The 15736-nt window shown below is 33.9% G+C and overlaps 1 long non-coding RNA gene and 1 pseudogene across 2 annotated transcripts in view; one reads left to right on the top strand and one right to left on the bottom strand.

Moving 5' to 3' along the window:
- LOC149545654 (uncharacterized) overlaps positions 1-15736 on the bottom strand; it is a 71386-nt gene that overhangs the window by 11196 nt on the left and 44454 nt on the right. The window lies entirely within an intron of this gene.
- LOC149545655 (disease resistance protein Roq1-like) lies at positions 9366-13962 on the top strand (annotated as a pseudogene). The gene is made up of 5 exons (XR_016353610.1): positions 9366-10197; positions 10347-10952; positions 11110-12179; positions 12313-12678; positions 12768-13962. The product of XR_016353610.1 is annotated as a disease resistance protein Roq1-like (transcript).

Raw genomic sequence — 15736 nt, 5'->3', positions numbered from 1 at the left:
AACAATGTGATAGCACTTGATTTTATCACATGTAAAAGATGAATAAATTATTATATGCAAATGAAAGCTATAAATACTACTAATTAACATAGTCAAGTTCGACGAATGATGATTATTCACCAAGTGCCAGGGTTAGCTGTATAGACTCGCGATAGAAGATTTTTCTCAATTCATCAAAAACCGTGAAGGATTGGTGCTATATTGAAAATAAAATCTAGGGAAGAAAATTCTAGGCTTCCCAACTTCTAAAGTGCTTTGAAAAAATTCAAGTTCGTCGAAAAAGGGAAAACAAAATGATGTCAAGTGGTGAAGATGTAAAAGAAAAGATGATTATAATGAGACAAGACAAGAATTTGAGAAGAAACATCTTTACTAAATGTGTAAACAAAGAGATGAACTATAGAATGTATCTTCAAGAAATGTTTTTTTTCTTATCAAAGTGATAACTATAAGAAAAAAATAAAATAGCTAAAGCTCATTAAAAATTATACAAGTTCTATTTGGAAGAAAAATGTGATATTTTTATTAATTATTATTTTTAACTATTTAACTATTAAAAATATCATAGTAAAGTTTAGAATAAATCTTTATGAATGTATCTTAGAATAATTTTCATTAGACATTGATTAAATAAATTGTGCAATAAATATTATCATCTTCAAACCTTAATTCTTAAATAGATAAATAGTCTCTAGTACATCTCAAGAAAATTAAGAATATATAAATTTTATATAAGAATAATAAAATCTTAAAATTAGTACAATGTAGTAACCCCTCTCCTCGAGTGAAAGATCATAATGATTAGAATGCAACTTTATCATATTTACTAATTAATTGAATATTAAGATGCAAACTGTTTTTCATAATTATTGACAGGGTATCGCCAGCTATCGAGGCAACTAATAACAATCTATATAAGTAAGATACATTACATAATTAAAATTAAAAAATAAATTATTTCTTCCGTATGAATAGCCCTTGCCTACATAAAAACTTCTAAACGAAATCGTATTTTCAAGGAAGCATGGTGCATGTTGCCGCAGCAGGAAGGATTTCAAGGAATCCATCTCCACTGTCCATCGAAAAATAATAAAATAGACTACCGTCACAAACACGTAACACGGGGATTTGGTGGTTTTAGTCTGCTTCGTAGAAGGTGGACGAGGGTCGATTGGACTTTGATTTTGTCGAAGATTTCATGATATTGAAGGGGTTTGTCTGTCGAATATGTTGACGTCCAGTGGCGAACTCCATGACATAAGATTTTACATTTTTTATTTTATTTTAGGGGTCAAGAAAATGCCACAGACAGATTTGACTTTTAAAATGGGAAAGATAATAATATGCGTATTTATTCATACAGAATAGGTAAGCTGATTAACGTACAAATTTGGGATATTAGAATTAGTCCGAAGTACAACAAAAATATAATGCCATTGACTCGTTCCGAGCATTCATTGTTGCCCTTAATTTGTGTGCTCGTTAAGTTCTCTTAAGCACATGAAACACGAAATTAAAAGAAACTATCCGATCGACTCCTCCGAACATCTTTGTGATAGTTTCTGAGAGACTACCGACGATGTGAAACCAATTGTTTTTAAGTGACATGGTACATTGAAGTGGATCTGAAGATTAAAATATACAATGGTTGTTCTAAGCATTTATTGTCCGTTTGGTGGGCACCTTTATTTCCAAGTTATCTTTCCTCTATCAACCTTCCTGTAACCTCAAAATAAAAAACAGGTGGATTGTTACTCTTGGTCACCTCTTTTTAAAGTATTATTTGAGTTGGAGAAATTTTCCCTATTGAACGGGCATTATAGCCTACGATGTTGCATCATATCAGTTCACTTGCTATCACCTGGTTTTCAAAGTTTCAAACCATTTGATTGGAATATTAATCAATGTGATTGATTCAGTATTGTTTCCTGTGATTGATTATGTATTATTTCACCTTGGATTGAATGTCATTCAAAATTACAGTTTGAGGTGTCAATTGAGAAGTTAAATCTGGAGTATAGCTTTAATTTAATATATGAGTTCATATTAATTCCTTGCTTAATTGTAGGGTTGCAAAAAACTAAATATGGTTATTTTCCATATCAATATGGAGGACAAGAAAAATTCTAATTAAAAATGTCAAATATAGTATTACTTAAAATATAATAATTATTGGAAAAAATGAAAGAAGTTTTTGGAATTTGAATAGGTCTTAGAAACAAATCACTTATGTCAAACTGTGAAATCTACAACCGTAAGTTCACTAAAGAAAATAAGACTAATTCACTTTTTTATTTTAAAATGAAAAAAATCTTATCTAAATTCTTTACAATAATAATCTTCCTCATTAATCAAAGTAAAATTTATTCTCCAAATATGATTGATAAATGTATAGTTTAAATACACTAATATTACAGACATAAACTATATATTTAAATATTAATAAATTATTTATTTAAATAAATATTATTTATTTTGTAATATATTTCGAATATTTATATTTCCTTAAATAATAAACATTCAAGTATTTGAGAGCCTTAAATGTGGTCAAATTAGACTTCAGATTAACCCACCCGAACCCAAAACCACATTAGCTTCAACACCCACACATCACAACAAAAATTTTAAAAATCTAAACCAAAAACAAGTTCAGATTATAGATGGGTTCAACTAGAAGTAACTAAAATGAAATGAAAGTTATATGCAAATAGACTATCACATCATTTGTAGCCATGTCACACTTGTACAACCAACTATTTAGTAGAAAATATGGAGAATGTAAGGTAGGATATAGATTGCCACCATCCAGTCTTGACTATGAGATATTATTAAAAAAATTAATCTTTAAAAAAGACAATAAGTTGTTCATCATGAAACTAATTACTATTATTGATTGTGTTTATTTTTTAAATTTATCATTTATTATTTTAAAAACCCATTATCCCTTAGATCTTACGATTAAATTAATTTCTTTAATTTCATTGTTGCCTTTATACATATTGAATTACTCTATATTAGACCTCAAGAAAGTTTATATTCACCCAAAAGATAAACTCTATAATTAGACTTCTCAAATTTTATGTTAGAAATTAATTAATAATTCAAATAAACTATAACTCATTAAATTTATTTCTACCATCAATAATCTACATAATATAATAACTTTTAATACATTCAAAATTTATACATGATTTATCCATGAAGTTGATTTATTGTCCTTAATAAATTATCATTTTGAAAGGACATTAAAAAATTCAGTAGTCGTTAACTAGTGCAACACAAGGACTCGCACCCCCCTCCCAAACCTAAAGTACCTGTCCCCCAGCCAAGTGCTTGAGTACCCAAGTACCCCCACCTCCACCATTCTGCAACCATGTCAACTTTGGGATGGGTACTTGAATTTCTATTTGAATTTTGACATTTGAATGTTACTATTAGGTATGTAATATCTTACTATGTTGAATGTTCAATTGTTCTAGCTCATGTTGCAATTTTTCTATGTTAAATTATCTTGATTTGCTATGTTCAACTGAAACATCATTTCATAACTAGCATTTCAAGTTCTATGTGTATACTAATACCCCTCCCTACCCTGTCCTCCCCTCGTCATCATCCCCCAGCCGTCCCAAAAATGAGGCCCATTTTCCCCACGTCCTGAAAACTCATCTCGACATACCCCACTACTGGGGTAACACTATCATAAACTAGTTTCTACTAAGCATATTTTAGCCATGTTACATATACGAGGCAATTGATATATTAAATGGCAAAACTATATGAAGCAATCTGAGTGTTAATTACATACAACTTATTATCCTCTTGATATCCTCTCATGAATACGTGTCCTTGCTCAATGAAATGTTAGAAGGAACATATTGTATGCAAAATAAGAGAGTTATGACAAGATAAATTGACCTCACATGCAATTGAAATGCCAAAATTGCATGTGCTTTCAATTTCACATTGTATTCTACACTCATTTTTGTATAACGACTTAGATAATCTAGATGCCAATTTGTCAACACTCTTTTATTATAAAATTTTAATCCTTCATTAATTCTATCTTTTTGATGATTTATTCCATCCTAATTGTTCAAATTCAAGCATGATATACTAATGTTGAGCATGATAATTCATGATTTTGGTAACCATTTTGAAGCATTTTGTTCCTTTTACCAAGGCCCGCATGATGTAACCATTCTAAGTACATTATAAATGGTTATAAATCGCATAGGTTCATTGTTTGATCTTCTATTTAAGTGATTTTCTCAATCTTCACATAATCTATCATTTGAAAACCTTTTCCAAAATACCAACAAAACATATATATCTCCATTATTAATCTTTAGATAAGATAAGATATATTTATTAATGTCCAACAAAAGACCAATGAGGGTCTAAGGGACTAGAAACAATACAAAGGGCAAATGCTAGCAGAGGGAGCACCAAACAGTGTCCACAGAAAGAACATGAAAACAAAACAAACAAAAGAAACATGAAAAAGGCATAACAACAGCTAAGAACTCCTCATAGGTGAGTAGTCCAGAATGGAAAGCAACCAAAGTGGGGGTTGGTCCAAAGACAAAAAACATAATTGAACCTCAATCGTAAGTTATTACCAACAGACCCCAAACTAAAAAATTTCTATATCTATAACTAATACAATCAAAATTTAACATAATTACATATAATCATGTCCCAATTTAAATTTATGGTCATCAAAGAGGATCAACAAGATTTAACCAAAGAAGCCCTATGGGCACAATAGTAAACAGTAAACATCAAAACACAAAAAACAAAAGCCAGAGGTCTAGAAGCTAACTATTCTTGTACTTATCTGGATTCTCCAACAAGAGCCGCAACCAGACATTAGCAAGAAAACCATAGAGGGAGCCAACAGCCTCCATGTCCTTCACATCATTGAGATTCTCTTTATTCGCCTACAGAAGGTGGAGGGTAGTGGCCGCAAAGTGCATGACACGAATTGAGAAGTTTGCCACCCGATCAAACTTATCATCTAGGTCTGTGTTCCTCTTAATTAAGATAGTGATAGTCTCCTCTAGTCTGGCATGATCTGCCTTCACAAGGGGATTCTTTTCAACAATTCCCCAGGGCATGGGGTTCACTTCCTTATGCTTTTCTCCTTACATGGTATTGTTATAAAGATTATCCATAGGATTCCTAGTCCTCATATTCTAAGGTTCCATGTCAGGTTCCTAATTGGAGAGGTGTTCATCCCCTGATCCCTTGTCTCATCCCTCGCCTTAGAACATGGGTTGTTTGCTTTAATCTTAAAGGTCTAACACACAGGATGGCATAGGACTTTCCTAACCACCAATAGTGGTATCCTCGCCTTTCTCTTCACTAGCAATCTCCTCATCCTGTTCCCCATAATTCCTCCTGCCAACTTTCCTTTTAGGCATAGGCCAATTTTTCTTCTCAGTATTTTCAATAGAGTTGAAGCTAAGAAATATTTCCTAACCTAAGGGGGCTAGAGGGATTCTTCTCTCTCAATCTCTTGCTAGTCCTAGGGATTTTCATTCTACCCAAGGCTCCAACACTATCAACATCAAGAACCTCATTTTTTTCTATTTTTTTCTTTTTCACAATGGAAGAGGGACCCTTGTTTTCCATGGACTGACCAAAAGGGGAAGGGGTATGTGGGGTAGCATGTATTTTAGGGGGGATGTGACCAAGATTTGCACCTATGGGATAAGGCCCCTATGGAATCTAAAGAAGCGAAACATTAGGGCTTGGTGGTAAATGGTGTAACTCTTACCCTCATGCCTCTTCTTATGCACATTCTATATAGAGTTCTCTATGGAGTGTAATAACGGGTAAGGAAAAGAAATATTCTCTCTATTCCTAAAGTGGTTGAGAATAGGATAGTGATAATAGTATAAAACCTGAAACATGTCTTCAAGCGTAATGTACCTCATAATGGCATAGTAGACGACGTCCCATGGCTCTAGAAGTTTCTCTAGCACAAACCCACAACAGAATCATTCACGTCCCTCATCCAATTGAAAGAATATCCTCAAGCTTTTTTCATCTGCAACCCTCAACTATTTTCTCCAATTCCTCTCTTCTAGGGCAAGGCTTGTGGTATTAGCAATGAACCCCTCAAAGATTTCAAACAAAAGCCCATTAACATTAACCCATTGGTCTTTCCAAGAATCAACAAAATAACTAGAAACCCTTTCATCACGACCCTCTATGCATTCCAGTAAAGGAATCAAACCACCTTCACGCAAGTAAGTCAAGGCAGCTCTATCCTTTCTAAGAGCTTCCTCAATGCTCGGTGGTTCAATATGGGCAGCATTACTTGCCATAGTCGCTTCGTCTCCAAGCTCCACCACAAAATCTTATGAGATTTCCTACATACCCATACCTAACAAACCAAACAACTAGAAATAAGAAAATCGAACATAACACTTTTTCTCAACTGACCCAAATCACAAACATGTTAAGGTCTTTAACAATGTGATAGCACTTGATTTTATCACATGTAAAAGATGAATAAATTATTATATGCAAATGAAAGCTATAAATACTACTAATTAACATAGTCAAGTTCGACGAATGATGAATATTCACCAAGTGCTAGGTTTAGTTGTATAGACTCGTGATAGAAGATTTTTCTCAATTCATCAAAAACCATGAAGGATTGGTGCTATATTGAAAATAAAATCTAGGGAAGAAAATTCTAAGCTTCCCAACTTCTAAAGTGCTTTGAAAAAAATAAAATTCGTCGAAAAAGGGAAAACAAAATGATGTCAAGTGGTGAAGATGTAAAAGAAAAGATTATTATAATAAGACAAGACGAGAATTTGAGAAGAAACATCTTTACTAAATGTGTGAACAAAGAGATGAACTATAGAATGTATCTTCAAGAAAAAAAAATTTATCAAAGTGATAAATATAAGAAAAAAATAAAATAGCTAAAACTCATTAAAAATTATACAATTTCTATTTGAAAGAAAAATGTGATATTATTATTATTATTTTTTAATCAGTAAGAGGCCAAAGCCAAGATTCATTATTATAATGTGATGTGATCAATTATCATTAATTATTAAGCTTTTGTAGAGTCAAACCCAAGACCTCTTGAATGAGAGGCTCACAATTTACCATTGTGTTGTAGGCTCTTGCCTAATATTTTTATTAATTATTATTTTTAACTATTTAACTATTAAAAATATCATAGTAAAGTTTAGAATAAATCTTTATGAATGTATCTTAGAATAATTTTCATTAGACATTGATTAAATAAATTGTGCAATGAATATTATCATCTTCAAACCTTAATTCTTAAATAGATAAATAGTCTCTAGTAAATCTCAAGAAAATTAAGATTATATAAATTTTATATAAAAATAATAAAATCTTAAAATTAGTACAATGTAGTAACCCTCTCCTCAAGTGAAAGATCATAATGATTAGAATGCAACTTTATGATATTTACTAATTAATTAAATATTAAGATGCAAACTGTTTTTTATAATTATTGACAGGGTATTGCCAGCTATCGAGGCAACTAAAAACAATCTATACAAGTAAAATACATTAAAAATTTAAAACTAAAATAAAAATTATTTCTTCTGTATGAATTGCCCTTGCCTCCATAAAAACTTCTAAACGAAATCGTATTTTCAAGGAAGCATGGTGCATGTTGCAGCAGCAAGAAGGATTTCAAAGAATCCATCTCCATTCTCCATCGAAAAATAATAAAACAGAGTACCATCACAAACATGCAACACGGGGATTTGGTGGTTTTAGTCTGCTTCGTGGAAGGTGGAAGAGGGTTGATTGGACTTTGATTTTGTCGAAGATTTCATGATATTAAAGGGGTTTGTCTGTCGAATCTGTCGATGTCCAGTGACAAACTCCATGACATAAGATTTTACGTTTTCAATTTATTTTAGGGGTTAAGAAAATGCCACACAGAGAGATTTGACTTTAAAAATGGGAAAGATAATAATATGCGTATTTATATTCATACAGAATTGGTAAGCTGATTAACGTACAAATTTGGGATATTAGAATTAGTCTGAAGTACAACAAAAATATAATGCCATTGACTCGTTCCGAGCATTCATTGGTGCCCTTAATTTGTGTGCTCGTTAAGTTCTCCTAAGCACATGAAACACGAAATTAAAAGAAACTATCCGATCGACTCCTCCAAACGTCTTTGTGATAGTTTCTGAGAGACTACCGGCAATGTGCAACCAATTGTTTTTAAGTGACATGGTATATTGAAGTGGATCTGAAGATTAAAATATACAATGGTTGTTCTAAGCGTTTATTGTCCGTTTTGGGGGCACCTTTATTTCCAAGTTATCTTTCCTCTATCAACCTTCCTGTAACCTCAAAATAAAAAGCAGGTGGATTGTTACTCTTGGTCGCCTCTTTTTAAAGTATTATTTGAGTTGGAGAAATTTTCCCTATTGAACGGGCATTATAGCCTACGATGTTGCATCATATCAGTTCACTTGCTATCACCTGGTTTTCAAAGTTTCAAACCATTTGATTGGAATATTAATCAATGTGATTGATTCAGTATTGTTTCCTGTGATTGATTCAGTATTGTTTCCTGTGATTGATTCTGTATTATTTCACCTTGGATTGAATGTCATTCAAAATTACAGTTTGAGGTGTCAATTGAGAAGTTAAATCTGGAGTATAGCTTTAATTTAATATATGAGTTCATATTAATTCCTTGCTTAATTGTAGGGTTGCACAAAACTAAATATGTTTATTTTCCATATCAATATGGAGGACAAGAAAAATTCTAATTAAAAATGTCAAATATAGTATTACTTAAAATATAATAATTATTAGAAAAAATGAAAGAAGTTTTTGGAATTTGAATAGGTCTTAGAAACAAATCACTTATGTCAAACTGTGAAATCTACAACCGTAAGTTCACTAAAGAAAATAAGACTAATTCACTTTTTTATTTTAAAATGAAAAAAATCTTATCTAAATTCTTTACAATAATAATCTTCCTCATTAATCAAAGTAAAATTTATTCTTCAAATATGATCGATAAATTTATAATTTAAATACACTAATATTACAGACATAAACTATATATTTAAATATTAATAAATTATTTATTTAAATAAATATTATTTTTTTTGTAATATATTTCGAATATTTATATTTCCTTAAATAATAAACATACAAATATTTGAGAGCCTTAAATATGGTCAAATTAGACTTCAGATTAACCCACCCGAATCCAAAACCATGTTAGCTTCAACACCCACACATCACAACAAAATTTAGAAAAATCTAAACCCAAAAAAAGTTCAGATTATAGATGGGTTCAACTAAAATTAAATATAATCCCAAAAGTTCGACTGGTTTTTTCCATTTTAATGTGCTTCTGTGTTTCTTCTAGGAGGTTTCCAACCACCCGTATTCCGTCATTCTACATCTCGCTCACATTTTTTATCTTAGTCACTCCACTTCCTCTTCCCCTTCCCAATTTGAGCCTATTCGCTTCAACGCCAGAGGCCAAATTGCCCGCTTTCACTGGTTTTCTGTTTTTGTGTAAGTACACAAAACAGAGACTAAGAATATAATTCTTTCGATGTCTGAGACTATAAGTTCTCATGAATCGGAGACTGAGACTATAAATTCCATGACATCCACCTCCACAAATTATCATCAGTCAGAGGCTGAGACTATAAATTCTTTCGATGATGCTTCTGCTACATCCTCAACACCGTTAGACAAGACGGCATACGATGTATATATTAATTGTCACGGATTTGATGTCAAACACACAGTGTCCATAGCTATCTGCAAAGTCCTCTGTGGCATTGGACTGAAGGTTTTTCATGATTCCGAAGAGCTTCGATCTGGGAACGTCCTTCCTATGGCAGTACTACAAGAAACAATGCGTACTGCTTCCGTCTGTATCGCCATATTCTCTCCCAAATATGCACAATCCTCTTGGTGCCTTTCCGAGCTTTCTTTTATGCTCAAATGCGGCACACCCATTATTCCTATTTTCTATCATATTCAACCGGCTGACCTGCGATGGGTGGGTCACAGGAAAGGAATATATGCGGATGCTTTCTTGGAGCATGAGAGAAAGTGTAGATACAGCCCAGAAAAGCTCCAGGAATGGAAGACGGCACTCTGGAACGTCTCACTGTACTATGGCGAAATCATCAATAATGATTAGTAGGAAATTCATAATTATTTCTGTCACATCTTTCTCTGTATCCTCTCTATCATGCGAATTTTTCGTTTTCCTATAGATATTTAATTTCGTTATAATCGTCACTGGTTAGTGAAGATTCTTCTAACTTTTTAAAGCCATGTTTCTCCAGCGACGAAAGAATGATGTTGAAGACTATTGCAAATCATGTTTTTGAAGTAATGCAAATAGTGCCTTTAGAGGTAGCAAAGCATCCCGTGGATCTTCAAGAAGCCGTAGCAGACTTTGAAAAGATTATATGCCCGACACCATTAGAAAAGATGCGAATTAAAAAGCTGCCGTACGATGTTTTTTTCAATCATCGCGGACCCGATAGCAGACCCACGCTGGTCGGATCTATTTACAATGTCCTCGGTGGCATGGGATTGAGAGTTTTTCTTGATTCCGAGGAGCTTCAATTTGGGGACATATTGCCTGAAGTAATTCTACAGGCAATGCGCAGTGCTTCTCTCTGTATTTCGATTTTCTCTCCCCGCTTTGTAGAATCGCCCTGGTGTCTTGCCGAGGTATCCTTTATGCGAAAAATTGGCACACCTATCATTCCTGTTTTCTATCTTGTCCAACCTGATGATCTACGATGGGTGACAAGAGGAATGTATGCAAATGATTTTCTTCAACATCAAGAAATGGGTAGATTCAGCTTGGAACAGATTAAAGAATGGGAGACAGCACTCCACGAGGTCTCATTCTTCAGTGGCTACATCATTAATAGTGATGAGTAAGTTACTTCTAATCTGTCTCGTGTACATCTTTTACAATGCCATCCCTTCTAATCAAATATATATCTTATCTACAAATTCAGGACAAAGAATCATAAGTTTAGTAATGTTTAGCCTTTTTCCCTTTAGTTTTAATCATGTTTCACACATATCCAGTGATGTGCAAAGGTTGTTGAGTGAAGAGCAAAGGGTTTTGAAGAATATTGTGAACGTTGTGTTGAATAAAAAGAGAAAAGTACCATTAATAGTAGCAAAGCATCCTGTGGGACTCAATGAAGCTGCGTCAGAATTTGATGAAATGATTGAAACTGAATCTGCAAAATGTCATTCCAAGGTCCGAATTTCAGGAATCTGGGGCGTGGTTGGTTCTGGTAAGACTACACTTGCAAAAGAAATATATAACAGGAAATACCAGACAATGAGAAGGTCCTCTTTCCTTTCTGACGTTGCAGATGCTGGAGTGAAGGGACTGTTGGTTGAAAAACAGAAGAAACTTCTGGAAGATCTCGGTGTCACAGGCGTGTCCTTTGATAATGTAGAAAAAGGAAAACAAATTTTACAAAGCCTTTTGAAATTTGTTTCTGTTCTTATTATCTTAGATGATGTGGATCATAAAGATCAACTGGACGCTCTACTGCCAACACCACAGAGCCTTGGGGTCGGAAGTTTGATTATTGTTACCACACGCAACTTAGATTTTCTAAAAGCATGTGGCACCTCCATAAATTATCAAATGAGAGCTCTGAATGCAACTCATGCAAAGCAGTTATTTTGTTGGCATGCATTCTTACAACCCTCTCCATTATCTGGGTTTGAAGATCTTGTGGATTTGTTTGTAATTGTTTGCAGTGGACTGCCTTTGTCACTGGAGGTCTTTGGGGGTCAGCTATATGGCAGATCTAGCAAGGACTATTGGAAAACTCAATTGTATGATATTTCAAAAATAGCTCCGAAGGACATCAAAAGCAGGCTGAGAATAAGCTATGACTCTTTACATGAAGAAGAGAAACAGATGTTCTTGGATATTGCATGTTTTTTCATTGGAGAAAAGAAAAGTTTGGCCACTTCAATATGGGATGGATGCAGATTGCATGGCCTGCAGGGATTGGACGCTCTCGTGAACAAATGGTCCCTTAAGGGATCTGGGAAGAGAAATTGCAAATGAACAACCTCCCTATCGCCTTTGGTCATCAGCGCAACTCAACCTGATTAATGAAAATGCAGAGGTAATGTTAGAATTCAATTTTATAGATCCCCTCTATTCGTAGCATGCAAATCACAATTACCAGACCTTTCAGGCCACATTCAATCACTTGAATTCACACTTTTGCTTTGTTTCCTTTTCACTTTTCCATTCAGCAGATTTTGCAGATTCATGGGATAATGGCTACTATAACTCAATTTTCTGCATGTTCTGCCCATCGCGAGTTCCCTGGCTATTCTTCTCCATACAAGCCGCCCTTTGACAAATGGTTGAAGATTATGCAGAACCCAATCTTACAGTCTCTTCCCTCCAAGCCTCCCTCCCTTGGATTAAAACTTCTTGTTGTAACAGGAGATGACTTCAGCAGCAAATTCACCAAATTATCAGAAGAGTTGGTCTGGCTTCGCTGGTTTGACTTCAAGCATGCAAAGCTCCCATCATGGAAGTCACTGAAGAATTTAAGAATTTTAGAGATTTATGGAGCTACAGCATTAAAAGAATTATGGGAAGATGGTATGCATGTAAGTATAATGATTTCAATACCAAATGGTTCTTAAATTGATGGATGTTTATCTACTTTATAACTAAATCAATTGAAAAATGAATGCAGCCTCCTTTTAAGCAATTGACGGAGTTGAATATTACTTGTGGTTGGGGCAGTGGATTGCAAAGATTTCCTAGTTCAATTTCAGATCTAAATCATTTGAAAAAGATAGCCTTAATTGGTTATCTAGGAGAAGAGTTTCTTATTAAGACATTGCCAGAAGAGTTTTGCGACCTCAAAAAACTGGAGCACCTGGAGTTGCGACAATGTAGACTGTTGTCATCACTACCTTCCCGTTTCGGCCAACTAACAATACTTCGCTATCTAGATTTATTCTCTTGCGTGGAGTTGAGGAAGTTACCTGATTCTTTTAAGCAGCTGACACGCCTGGAACATCTTGATTTATCTGGTTGTAGGAAGCTAACTTTCAGTTCAAACTTTCTCGAAAACATTTCAAAGCTGGAGAAGTTGGACCTGTCAGGATGCCGGAGATTGCAAGAGTTTCCTTGTGGAATCGCAAGTAAGAGATACTTGAGACATCTTGATATGCAAGATACCAGGCTAAGAAATATGGCTAGCGAAATGGATAAACTGGGTAAACTATTAACTTTACAAATTGGCAGTCCACTCTTGAGAAGCCTGCCACCTTCTATCGGATATTTGTCCTCTCTGACCCATCTTACAATTTTTGATTGCCCCAACCTAAAATACTTGCCAGAGTCTGTGGGGTTTCTATTTCAATTGGAGTATTTATCTATAGAGTCTTCAGGAGTGAAATGTTTACCAGAAACTTTCAGTCAATTAGCTAGTCTTCAAACTTTGCAGATTTCTGGTTGCCCAATTAAGCAACTGAATTTTGGGGAGAAGTCAACTTCATCATCCTACTTGCGCTCGCTCAAGTTGCTGCACATAGCAGACACGCAGGTGTCCAGAGTTTCCATTTCTGGCTACTGTTGTCCAGTGCTTAAAACTCTCCAACTTGTGCAAAATGAAGTCTTAGTGGACATCGTAGCCCTGCCGACATCCCTGGAGGAGATAGAATTGTGGGAGTGTGAAAGGTTGGAGGACATTAGTTGTATAGATAACCTCCCTAATCTTAAGTATCAACGAATAAGTGGATGCCTGAAGTTTGATGATAGCATATGAAAGCTGTAGATTTGCTCCCCAATGGGCAACCAATGAAATAGTTTAGTAGCAGCTTTTGTATCATCTTTTATACTTTCATGGATAATAAAGTCTGTCAGTCCGCAGATATTTTATAGCTTTGTTTTGCTTAAGTAAATTTGTTCACTAGAATTAATCGTAGTAAGGAATTTTATGGTTATGTGCATTTCAGTTAAAGTAATATTGGGATGGGGGATGCATCAAAAAGTCTAAATGATTCAGCTCTTGAGCATTATCCGGACACAATGAGTGGTAATTAGGCCATCCATTCCTGAAAGATGGGTTCATATGAACCACTATTCGTGTAATACGAGTTAGTGAATTTGACTAAAAATCATGCAATTGTATCTTGATTTAACTATAAGAATTTGATACACTAGAAAAAAAAAATAAGTGCTTCTTGATGATAGTACTTGACACTGCAAAAGATTATATTTCATCTATTTAAATTAGGGAAAGGTCATTTGCAAGATATCTCTGTTCAATGTTGAAATTTGTCTAGCAAAGTTAATTCTCATTTATTTTTACCATGGTTTAAAGGGAATGCCTCAATGTTGTCAAAACATGTAATTTGCCATATCCATATGCTTATTATACTCTTATGTGTACATTCATGTATTCATTATGCACCTTAATGCACATCATTTAATGTTTTTGGTTGAGTCCATAGTCCTAGGATCAAAACCTATCCCCTTGACTCTTCAAAATTTAAATATAATTTAAATTTTAGCCGACTCATGAATTCTACTCCTTCCAAGAGCTAACTAAGCACAAGTTTGTGACATATTTCTTTGTCCTTTTATTTAAATAAATTTAATGTACTAATTTATATAGTTAAAAAATCATCATATTTTGAGTTGATTTGTGTATCTGTGGCATTACATGTTAGACAATTTTCCACACTAACATAAAAATTGAATTGCTTATTGTTGTGGTTGAAGGGATTCAAAGGGAAAAAGTAGCCCATCTTGCAATTTGTATAGACCTTTCCAACTTCAAGATAGAGTTGTAGTACAATTATATGAAGCCACAACCTAGACTAAAACCCAAAATCATCTAGAGAAGAATGTTTCTTGATGGTAGATTGTTGATGATTTGCATAATAGTTTATAGGTTGACATAGTCAATATAAACATAGCATGTCTTACAAGAATAAACACATGACCTTCGGAATGTGTTGTGTGGTATATGTAAGATCCCACTGAAAGAGGTTATATGATCAATTTATTGAATATCATCCAATTCAATGGTCAAATAGTCATTTTTTAATTTTATTCTCTCACACACTGTAATCAATCTTTAGCTAATATGATCTGATTAATTGAATAATCCCTTAGGCATAGGGGAAGTATTATTTGAAGCCTTTGAAAACTTTGAAAAAGAGCACAACAATCTAAAACTATCCTAAAATTCAAGATATATGAGGCACTTGCATAGCTTATGTCATGAATATTAAGGCATATATGTTCAAAAATGAAATGAATGGCCTTTAGACGTATGAACAATGAGCACAAGTATCAAAAGCTAGGAATGTTTTTAAAATCTTAAGCCACATAACACATCAAGAGGACAATCATCAAGATGCAAATGCCAAATTTCTTGCGCAAAACCCTTTCACGTAAAACAAAACATAGCACACAATATTTTTCATTAACAAAATGGACACCAAACAAGATTACATAAGTGAGAAACAAATCTCCTTGAAGCAAGAACTATATATGTATATATAGAGACACACACCAATGGAGTGCTCTGGAAGCACTTTTACTCAACATCTCCTTCCCTCTTCAAATTTATATCTGATTCATGACTTTCTCAACAACTAAAAAATCACATTATGTGCTAATACACCTACACCTTAGTCTCTTGCC

This window comes from Cupressus sempervirens, chromosome 7 (assembly GCF_028749045.1).
Source record: "Cupressus sempervirens isolate cs-2001-9-10 chromosome 7, ASM2874904v1, whole genome shotgun sequence".
Lineage (NCBI taxonomy): Eukaryota > Viridiplantae > Streptophyta > Pinopsida > Cupressales > Cupressaceae > Cupressus > Cupressus sempervirens.
This window is presented reverse-complemented; position numbering and strand designations above follow the sequence as displayed.